The sequence below is a fragment of the Agelaius phoeniceus genome, chromosome 34 (genome assembly GCF_051311805.1).
Source record: "Agelaius phoeniceus isolate bAgePho1 chromosome 34, bAgePho1.hap1, whole genome shotgun sequence".
NCBI classification, from domain to species: Eukaryota; Metazoa; Chordata; class Aves; order Passeriformes; family Icteridae; genus Agelaius; species Agelaius phoeniceus.
In genome coordinates, this window is record NC_135298.1 from 1,952,418 (window position 1) to 1,963,322 (window position 10,905).

A 10,905-nucleotide genomic window follows, 5' to 3' on the forward strand; every position below is an offset into this window, starting at 1 on the left:
GGAGCAATGGAATCCAGCACCACTTTGATGTTATCTGTCTAAAAAAGGACTGCACTGGACCATTCAATGCTTCTCAGTTTAACTTCTAGTGAAAAGACTATTTTAATTAACACCAGTCTTGATATAGCTATCAATCTTTCTCTGAAAGCCTTTTCCTGCAGTTTTGTTTGTTCCCATTTTCTTTGATGTTTGATATGGTCCACATGTAGTGGCTACAGTTCAGAATAACCTGAATTTCTGCAGATAAGCATGAAGAACTGAAATACAATGTGCCATGAAACTCAGCTCTTCCATAGCTTCCCCTTCATTCTCCTCATTTGGCAACAAAAATAATATAAAAAATGCTATTTCCACCCCACCCCACTTTGTTTGGGTCATTGCTTCGTGTTTGGATGGAAAGAGAAGAGTTCCACCATTTCTCTCAGGTGAATTCTTGGACACTCAGACTGTAAACTGGCTCCTGAGTTTGGCTTTAGATTCCATTCTTACCCCATAAAATAAAATCTAAAAATAGAAACGTTTTCTTTCCCAGACATATGCTATAAAGACTCCTCCAATGGATAAAATGCACAGTGGAAGAAGCACAAACCTGCCTTCAGAGCAGAGCAGCAGGAAAAAGCAGAAAGTGCTTGTGCAGCTGGACACTCAGTCAGACAGCTCTGAGCACACTGACCTCCTGGTAAGAGTCAGAGAGCAAATCCTGTGCTGAGCACTTCTTTGTGCTCACTGCTGGCTCTGAGAATGAAAATAAACAGTTTGGGCTTCCACATTCAAGCCAATATTTATGGGTATATTTTTAATTGATTGGTTCTTTCTGGAATTGTATGTACATAATTAACATGCTTTTTATTGAACTGTTTTGCCTTATAATGACATCTTAATGTTTTTTATTTTTCATAGTTTAATATCTTTAGGGGGAAAGAAAAAGTAGTTTTTAATATAGTGTGAGTAAGTAACTTTTTCATTTATTAGAGCATAGTCTCGGAAGAAGAAATGTTTAAAAATTTGTACAAAGATTTTCCACAAGCTTCACAATTACATTCCAGAGCACCAAAAAAGGTATGTTAGCCTTTCCTAAGAATAAAGCAAGCAGTTAATCAGATTGTTTCTGAAACTAAAGGATGGCTTTATTTTCCTTCCTGGACCCCAGCTCCATCCAGTGTGAAATCTCCAGGCTCTGCTCTGAAACTCAAAACCATGAGGAGAATGCGCGAGGCGGGCTGGGCTGCGCTCTCCAAAATGGACAGGAAAAGGAAAATTAAAGATGTTGTAAAGTTCTTTGCTTAAAATGCAGAAATACCCAGTGCCCTGGCATTGCTTGCAGGGTTGTTTTTCTCTCAGAGTTAGTGCTTTGTTGCATTTTTCTGTCATACTCAGTGTGTTCAATACTGTGTTCATTCCTTTACAGATATGAACTTTATAGATCTATAACTGCAACCTCTGCAGAGCCTTTTCCACCTTTCCTCCCTTGTGCTTCAAAATGTTGGGACAAAAATTGGCCAATTTTAAATTTTGAAATAAATAGAACTGCATAGAAAGTTGTTTCCAAGCTGTTTCTGGCATTAGAAATTCTGGTTTTAAAGAACTTCTGTTCTTTTAAATTTACTCCATTTTTCTTAACACATAAATCATAGTGGAAGAAATGTTGCTGTTCAATGTATGCTCTTTTACCTGAAGTCCTCTTGCTTTTTCCCGCATTTTAATGGCTGTTAGACCTGTCTTTTTAGACTGTTTTGTTTTCAGTATGTTAAAATGGTTTTGAAACTTCTAAAATTGCAGTAGAATTGCTTGTATTTAAAAAGATTTCAGCTTCACAAGGAGTAAAAGATGCACGGTATAAGATCGTGAAAACAATGTTAAGATGCCATTAAATTGTTTATCTGAAATATCAAGTATGGGACTATTTGTTATTGCTTTAAATATTTGAACACAGACAGAAATCACCCACCAGCTTTCCTAGGGACCAGCAGAAGTGTAAGGATAGATTAGAACATCTATTTCTGTATTAATCCTTGATTAATCTTGGTTTCACAACAGCGACAAACCCTACTTCACAGCCTAGACATAACAAGAAAACTACAAGTACATGTTAAAATATAATGCAAAATCAAAAATCCCAAATGCAGGTGAAGTGGGAAGCAAAATAGATTTGTTTTCTTCTTTTTGTGTAGTCTTAGGGATAGGCCAGTAGTTTGGGTTCCTTATGTTGAGCTGTTGAGCAGCGATGTAAATGAGATTTGTTATTGTACGTAGCTAACAAATATTGTGCAAAGATCTGGAAGAATCTGCTGTGCTTTCCCCATGAGCACTTGAAAGTGAAAAATGGAAGTTTGTACTGCCCACTTCTGGACTCAAACAGTAACTAATCAGCTAGAGCCTTGGTATTTCCTAGGGACATGAATCCATGGGATATCACAGAATTCTCCTGATCCTGTGAGTGTGTCCTGTGAGGTGTTGTGTAAATCACCTGAAAAAGTACAAAAATATTGCCAGCAACACTGCAGAAAGCTTGCAGGAAATGCAAGCAGCAGGGAAGGGTGTAAAATCTCATCTGCCCGTTTCTGTGCCTGATTTTATTTATGGGCTGAGGGTGCCCTGCTTGCTGCCATGGCCACAGTGCACAGCTCCATCTCTCCTGTCTCCTTCTCTGGCCTCAGGCCCAGTTCCTGGGAGCACCCCATGGGGGAGAATCCAGGCAGGGAAAGAGACAAAGAGCCCAAACTCCTGGGCTCAGACTCAGACAGGTCCATGGGGGAAGGAAAAGCTGTGCAAGGAAGCAAAACCAGGAATTCATTCCCTGCTTCCCACGGGCAGGTGGGTGTTCATCCGTGCCCAGGTGAGCAGGGCTCCAGCCCAGGCAATGGTGACCTGGGGACACAAATGCCATCACTGCCAGCATCCCCCCCTTTCTGCTTCTTCCCCCTCTTTCCAGACTGATTCTTCTTCCACATGGTCTGGGAATGCCCTGGGGTCAAGTCAGGTCACTGTCCCAGCTGTGTCTCTGCCCCTTTCTGGTGCTCCCCAAGCCCTCGCTGCCAGGGCAGGATGAGGAACAGGAAAGGCCTCGGCTCTGGGCAGGAACAAAACCCTCCTGGAACCTTCCCTCTGTTTCCAGGCCAAATCCAAGCCCTGCCCCAGAGAAGCCCCTGGAAGGAAGTTCAGTCTCCCCAGCCCAAAGCAGTCCCCAGTGCCCATCCCCAGCACCAAGCACTGCCTTCCCCAGGGCGTCTCCTCTAGGAAAGGGATGGCTCAGCGAGCACCAGGCCGATGGCGATTGCAGCTCGGGGGGAAAACAGGCGGGAGGGGATCCCTGCTTGGAGTTCCAGGGGTGCTTTATGGGCCAACACACCCGAGGGGTCCAGGCACCAAGAACCAAGAACAAAGCAGGGTCCAGGCTTTTATATGGGACAAGGGAGGGGGAGCTTTGGTGTCGCCATGATATTTTCTGAAACTGAGAAGCTGAGAAGCCTCACAGGAAAAGAAAAACAATAATTATCTACTGCTGTGGAATGCAACAGGTGCATCTTTGATTGGTCCATGTTGGTTGTTTCTAATTAATGGCCAATCACAGTCAGCTGGCTCGGACTCTCGGAGAGTCATGAGCTTTTGTTATCATTCTTTTCTATTCCCTGCTTGCCTTCTGATGAAATCCTCTCTTCAATTCTTTTAGTATAGTTTTAAGATATCATTTTCTTTTAAGATAATATATATCTTCAATAATAAATCAGCCTTCTGAAACATGGAGTCAAGATTCTCGTCTCTTCCCTCGTCCTGGGACCCCTGCAAACACCAGCGCGCTTTGGGCCTGAGGGCCAATGGGCAGAGGGAACAAGGGTGGTGCAAAGGTGGGACAAAAGGGCAGCAACCAACTGGGATTCAGGGGAGGAGCTGCAGGCAACGGGAACCAATAGGAAAGCGGGAGTGGGGAACATTCTAGAACTGAGGAGGAGAACAAGGATGATGTAACTTGGGTCATCAACATGTAAGGGACATGATGCCACCAGGACACACAGCAGGGGACAATGTCACCACACCTGTGGGGACGCTGCCACCAGGACGCCTCCAGTGACACCCAGCATGGGCCCACATGGCCCCTGTGGGTGACACTGACCCTTTCCCTGTCCCCAGGGACAGTTGGGGTCCCCCTGAGCGCGGTGGCCCTGGGACACCCTGGTGGCTGTCACTCTCTCCTGGGCCACTTGTCACCAGCTGAACAAGTTCCCATCCTGCCCTGGTGGGTGGTGACATTTGGCTGGGACACCACAATGGTGGCAGGGGGGACGCGGTGGCAGGAACTGCATCAGGCAGCGCCATGGCTGAGATGAAGGTGCTGGTGGCACTGTGGTGGCACAGGTGGTGGCCTTGATGCTGTCCCAGTTCATGTCCCCATCCATGTTCATGTCCTCCCATGTCACCATCCATGGCTGTGTCCCCCCATGTCCCTGTCCATGGCCACTTCCAACTCAGGTCCCCACCCAGGGCTGTGTCCCCACGTGTGCCCATCCAAGCCTTAGTTCAATGTCTTGATTTTTACCCCAATTTCAGGACTTTCAAAGGTATGAACAGAAACCTTTGTGTTTGAAGGCAAAACCAAAAGGATTTATGGGTCCTTGCCAGAAAAGCATCCACATGCTTGGGTGGGTGGGAAGAACCTTTTTTGGAGGGGTTTCCAACCCCACTGTCTCCAGAATCATGGGTTTTGCCCCAGTCTGACCCGATTTGGTTGTAGAAGATGCCTGTGGGACAGAGAGAATTAAAATGATGGATTTGTATTGGAGAAGACCTCCAAGGCCACCCAGTGTTACTTGATGCCACCAGGAAGACGCAAGAAGTGAGATTTTTCTGGGGTCAGAAGTCGACAAATCTGCTCCATGTCGCTATAGGACATGAAACAACACGAGCGCACACACCACTGTTCTCAAGGGGAAAAAAGGGAAGTTTATTTCCTGACTCCAATATTTATAGTTTTCCAAAAGTGACAGTGGATTGAAGGGTGACAGTGCCACCTCTCCAATGACACTGGACAAACCAACAGTCCATCAGATTTCTTCTCCTCCATAAAAGAATGCAAAACAATAAGTTATTTACAGGAAGTATGTGAAAAAGTTTGCTACAAGAATGTAAACATCAGAAGGCTTAGAAAAATCTTCAAAAGTCAGGGCGACAGCTCTCCACAATGGATTTCTGATGTTGGTCTGTGGATGTGTCCAGGTGCTCACGGGGAGCCAGGAGCCAGCCAGGTGTCTTCCTAACACAAATCAGCAGCACCACGGATCACCAGGGCTCTGCCCAACGGGGTCACTGGGGATCATCCAGTGCTGATCCTCCAATGAGGGATGGAGCTGTGGAGCTGGAGCAGCACACAAAGCTCTTCCCACCCTGGGAGCACTCCCACAGCTTCCCTCAGTGCTGGATGAAGCGGTCCAGCTGGAGAAAGATTGATTGATTGTCCTTCTCGGACGTCCCGGCCGGCTGTCCAGCACCGCTAGCAGTAGGGGGGCACTATCCCGATCTCCGTGGTTCGGGACAGCACCTAAGGCAAACGCTCTGTGCCGTGACAGCAGTGTTACCTTGTGGCAGGACGTGGCTTGGCTTATGGCTACAGTCAGCAGAAATAAGAGAGCGCTCTCCAGCTGTGCTGAATCCAGGTTTATTGGGTCCCAGGGGAAACCGACAACCAAAGAGAGCAAGGGGGAAGTTGCAAGAGCTTATAAGGAGGGAGGGACACAGGGGAGGAGTCAGTCCTTGGACGAATAGGGTTTCAGAGGGGAGTGGGATACAAAAGATTGACTTAGGGAAAACCCCAATGGGGATAACTTGAGGGTGGGGCCCCGGCCCCTGAGCCAATCACTCGACGCTCCAGCTGAAAGTTTCTAGAGAGTTCTAGAGAGAAGGGTGGGAGCGCCGAGTGACGGACAGGGCACCGGGGAGGGATTTGAGAAAGGGTACATTAATCTCCAAGGCAACTGGGGAGGAGTTGGGATAACTGGCAGCATAAAGGAGGAAAGGGAGAACCAGGGCAGAACCATTGCATGATAGGGGGAACAGAACAGTCCAACTTATACAGACAACACAACAGCTGGATGCATTGGTGTTGGGTCAAGGCTGACCTCTGGGAGAAGCTCTTCCCACACCAGGCACACTCATAGGGCCTCTCCCCGCTGTGGATGCGCTGGTGGGCACTCAGGTGGGCGCTCGTCCTGAAGCTCTTCCCACACTCCCCACACTCGTAGGGCCGTTCCCCCGTGTGGCTCCTCTGGTGGGCAGTCACTTCATAGCTGGTCTTGAAGCTCTTCCCACACCTGGGACACTCGTAGGGCCTCTCCCTGGAGTGGATGAGCTGGTGCCTGAGGAGGCTGCACTTGTCCCTGAAGCCCTTCCCTCAGTCGGGGCAGCGGAAGGGCCTCTCCTCTGTGTGAGTGCGCTGGTGATGGAGGAGATTGGAGCTGATCTGAAACCTCTTGCTGCATTCATCACACTCGTAGGGCCGTTCCCCGTGTGGCTCCTCTGGTGGAAAATCAGGTTGGATTTGGCTCTGAAGCTCTTCCCACACTCAGGACATCCATAGGGCCTCTCCCGGTGTGGACGCGCTGGTGGCAGATCAGGTTGGAGTTGTGGCTGAAGCTCTTCCCACACTGTCCACACTCATAGGGCCTCTCCCTGCTGTAGATTCCAATGTGGGAGTTCAGGTGGGAGCTCCACCTGAAGCTCTTCCCACACTGCCCACACTCATAGGGCCGTTCCTCTGTGTGGATTCTCCAATGGTTGATCAGGGACGATCTCCACCTGAAGCTCTTCCCACATTCCGAGCACTTGTGGGGCTTCTCCCCAACCTGAAGCTGCTCAGGGACCCCCAACTCTGACCTGTGGTCACCTTCCCGACCCAAGGTGGGTCTTTCCTCCTCGGATCCCCGTGATCCACGTTTGCAGCCCCTCCTTGTGTGGGATCTCCGGGACTTTTCCTCCCCGTTGGATTCCTGTGCCCTGGAGCCACTCCAAACGGCCTCAGCCACCAGGTTCTGCTGTGGGGATTTGTCCTCCCTGCTCTCCATGCTCAGCTCCTTCCCTGGGGGAGGAAGGACAAGGAGAGGATGGGATTTGCCTCCGTGCCACAGGGAAGGGGAAGGAGATCCCCCCAGTGCATCCCTGGCTGGACAGCATCAGCAGTGGGGCTGTCCTGCAGCCGGGGGCCGTGCTGGGCTGGGAGATGGAGCAGGAGAGAGGGGGAAAGGGGCACTGACTTCCTCCTCACCTGCCTGGGTGTCCTGGGGCATCTTCTTCCTCCTCGCAGCCTCCTCCTCCACCTGGCCAAGGTTTGGGAATGGGAAATCCTGGTTTGGGGGGCAAAACAAGGGCTGAGCGTGTCGGGTTTGATGGTCCCGGTGCCCAAGTGCAGCTGGAGAAGTCAGCGCCCCTTTCAGCCTCGGGGGGCCCGGACCCCGCTCATCCCCAGCCTCCCCCACCCCTCCAGGCTGCCGGGGGTCCCTCTGCACCGGGATCGCCCCTCTCCGCCATGGATTTGGGGCGACTCCCCCTCCCCGCCCACCTGCGGCTTCCGGAGGGGGCGGAACCGGGGCAGCCGCGGCCCGAGCGGGGGAACCGCGTGGGGTTGGTGCTGCGGCTCCTCCTCCCGCTGCTCCTCTTCCTCCTCCTCTGGCCCTCCTCTTCCTCTTCTTCCCGCTCCTCTCTCTCTCTTTCCCTTTCCTTTTCCTCCTCCTCCTCCTCTGTCCCTGCTCTCCCTCCCGCTCCTCCTCCGCTCCCAGCCCGGCCCGGGCAGTGCCGGCACCCAAAAGCAGCCGCGCTCTGCCCTGGGGGGTTCCAAAGCGGCCCCGCCACGCCCGGCACTGGGAGCGATACTGGGAGCACTGGGAACGATAGTGAGAGCAGCGGGCGGGAACGGGGAGCGCTCTCCCTGCCGGTCCCGCTCTTACTGGGAGCACTGGGAACGATCGTGAGAGCAGCGGGCGGGAACTGGGAGCGCTCTCCCTGCCGGTCCCGCTCTTACTGGGAGCACTGGGAGGGAACTGGGAGCAAACAGCGCCCGGACGCGGCTGCAGCCGGCGGGGGCGGGGCCTAATCTGAGGGCGTGGTTATGCAAATTTGGGAGCGATCGCGCGCTGGGATTGGTGGGCGGGAGCAGGGCGGGATTTGCACGGTCACGTGAGGGCCGAGGGGGGCCGGAGCGATGGCGTCGGCGTCCGGGGAGAGAGAGCCGGGAATGGGGAATGGGGACAGGGAATGGGAATGAGGGATGGGGACCGGGAATGGGGGATGGGGACCGGGAATACGGAATGGGGACGGGGAATGGGGATGGGAGATGGGAGATGGGGAATGGGGAATAGGAATGGGGATGGGAGATGGGGAATGGGGAATGGGGAATAGGAATGGGAATGGGGACGGGGAATGGGGAATGGAATGGGGACAGGGAATGGGAATGGGGACCGGGAATGGGAATGAGGAATGGGAACGGGGACGGGGAATGGGGAATGGGGACAGGGAATGGGGCCCGTACTGGGAATGGAGCAGGACGGGACTGAGAGTGGGGTGACACGGGAAGGGGCGGAGGAAAGGGGAGTGACAGCAGGGAGGGGGGTATCCGCTACAGGGGACACCAGGAAGCGGGACAAGGGGACACAGGGACAGTTCCAGGCCGGGAGGTCCTTGATCAGCAGCCCCAGAATCTCCACCAGCATCTTCCAAAGCACCCGGAGCCACTCGGCCTCGTGTCCCCAAAGCCCTGAGCAAGCCCCAAGTCCTTCCCAGGAACTCTCAGCTCCCTCGGACCCAGCATCCCCCACACCTCTGGAACAGCTCCCCACTTCTCAAGCCCCATCTTAGTTCAACATCTTTATTTTTACCCAGGTTTTGGGTGTTTGGAAAGAATGAAGAAATGTGAAAAGAAGACCCAGGCCATGAGGAGCCAGGAGGATGTGGAGCCCCCAGCCAGGTGTCTTCCCAACAGGGATCACCGGCACCACGGATCACCGGGGCTCTGCCCACCGGGGTCACTGGGGATCATCCAGCGCGGATCCTCCCGTGGGGATGGAGCTGGAGCAGCGCACGGAGCTCTTCCCACACTGGGAGCACTGGCAGGGCTTCCCTCAGTGCTGGCTGCGTTGGTGTTGGGTCAAGGCTGACCTCTGGGAGAAGCTCTTCCCACACCTGGTGCACTTGTAGGGGCTGTGACATCCCAGGAACAGGGCTGGGATGGGCTCTGGTGCCTGGGACATGCCCAGCAGCAGCAGGGCTGGGATGGGCTCTGGTGCCTGGGACATCCCCAGCAGCAGCGGGGCTGGGATGGGCTCTGGTGCCTGGGACATCCCCAGCAGCAGCAGGGCTGGCTGTGATGCTCTCCAGTGCCTGGGCCATGCCCAGGGGTGCTGCTGGCTGGGGTTGGGTTGGTGCCTGTGCAGTGCCCAGGGCAGGGTCACAGCGGGGCAGCTCTCAGTGTCCCCAGCAGGCCACGCTGTCCAGGGCAGCCGTGCCAGCGCTCACTGCGCACTCGGGGCAGGCTGGGCTGGACGGGGCTCGGGGCACAAACGCCGCCCCCGGGGCTGGGCTCTGCCCCTGCCTCTGGGGCCCAGCCCCTGCTGGCAGCGCCTTGGGCAGGGCACGGGGCTGCTGCTGGCCCAGGGGGACAGGCCTTGCCCCCTGCCAGCTGCCCGGGCCCCTCGGGTGCCTGTGCCACAGCCCTGTGCCTCCTGTCCCCGCTACTCCCTGCCACCTCCACTGCCTCCATCAAAGCCCCACTCAACCTCTGCACTGTGACCTCTGGAAAGAACAAAAGAACAGGAAAGAAAGAATGAGAGAGAAAAAGGAAAAAGGAAAGGAAAGGAAAAAGGAAAGGAAAGGAAAGGAAAGGAAAGGAAAGGAAAGGAAAGGAAAGGAAAGGAAAGGAAAGGAAAGGAAAGGAAAAAGGAAAGGGGAAAGGAAAAAAAGCAAAAAGAAAAGAGAAACATGGAGCCATTTGGCCCTGCCTGGATGCCAGGCACCCACCAAAGCTGCTCTCTCACTCCCCTCCAGAGATGGACAGGAGAAAGAAAACAGAATGAAGGCTTCATGGCTTGAGTTAAGGACTGGGACAGATCATTCAGCAAATGCCATCATAGGCAAAACATTTTTGAAATTACAGGTATTAATTGAATTTCTTTCTATCCAGATCAGGGCAGGATAGTGAGAAGTAAAATAAAGCTTCACAAACACCTTCTGCCTGTTCCTCCCTCCTTCCCAGCTCTGCTCCTCCCCCAGTGGTGCAGGCAGACAGGCACTGGGGGCTCTGCTCCGTTCATCACCCGTTGTTTCTCTGCTGCTCGGGGAGAGGAGTCGTTCCCCTGCTGTGCCAGGGGTCCCTCCTGGAGACACTTCTCCATGAACTTCTGCAGGGTGAGTTCATCTCACGGACAGCAGCTCTTCACAAACTGCTGCAGTTGCCTCACTCTCCCAGGGGCTCACAAGTCCTGCCAGGACCCTGCTCCAGCGTGGGCTCCTCTCTCCACGGCTTTGCAGGTCCCTGCAGGGTCCCTGCTCCAGCACAGGTTTCTCATGGGGTCCCAGCCCCTGCTCAGGCACCCCCTGCTCCAGCACGGGCTCCTCCAGGCGCTGCAGGTGCATCTCTGCTCTCCAGGCCCTCCATGGGCTGCAGGGGCCCAGCTGCCTCCCCAGGGGCTGCCCAGGGAATCTCAGGGCAATCAGCTCCAGCCCCTGGAGCAGCTCCTGCCCCTCCTCCTGCCCTGCCCTGGGGTGTGCAGAGTTGTTCCTCTCACGTGTTCTCACCCTGCTCTTCCCTGCTCACAGTTACACCTACACCATCACCCATTTTCCTAAATCTCTTGCCCCAAAGGTGTTACCACCATTTCCAAGTGGCCCAGCCTTGGCCAGCGGCCGGTGCATCCTGGAGCTGGCTGG

The 10,905-nt window shown here is 53.5% G+C and overlaps 1 protein-coding gene and 1 long non-coding RNA gene across 2 annotated transcripts in view; one reads left to right on the plus strand and one right to left on the minus strand.

The window, feature by feature from the left end:
- The window catches only part of LOC143696410 (uncharacterized), a 243,260-nt gene that overhangs the window by 31,486 nt on the left and 200,869 nt on the right, over positions 1-10,905 (plus strand). The window lies entirely within an intron of this gene.
- On the minus strand, positions 6,930-7,709 carry LOC143696367 (uncharacterized). Its single transcript, XR_013185811.1, has 3 exons — positions 7,547-7,709; positions 7,253-7,331; positions 6,930-7,066 (listed from the first exon to the last, which is right to left on the minus strand). It is a non-coding gene; the product is annotated as an uncharacterized LOC143696367 (long non-coding RNA).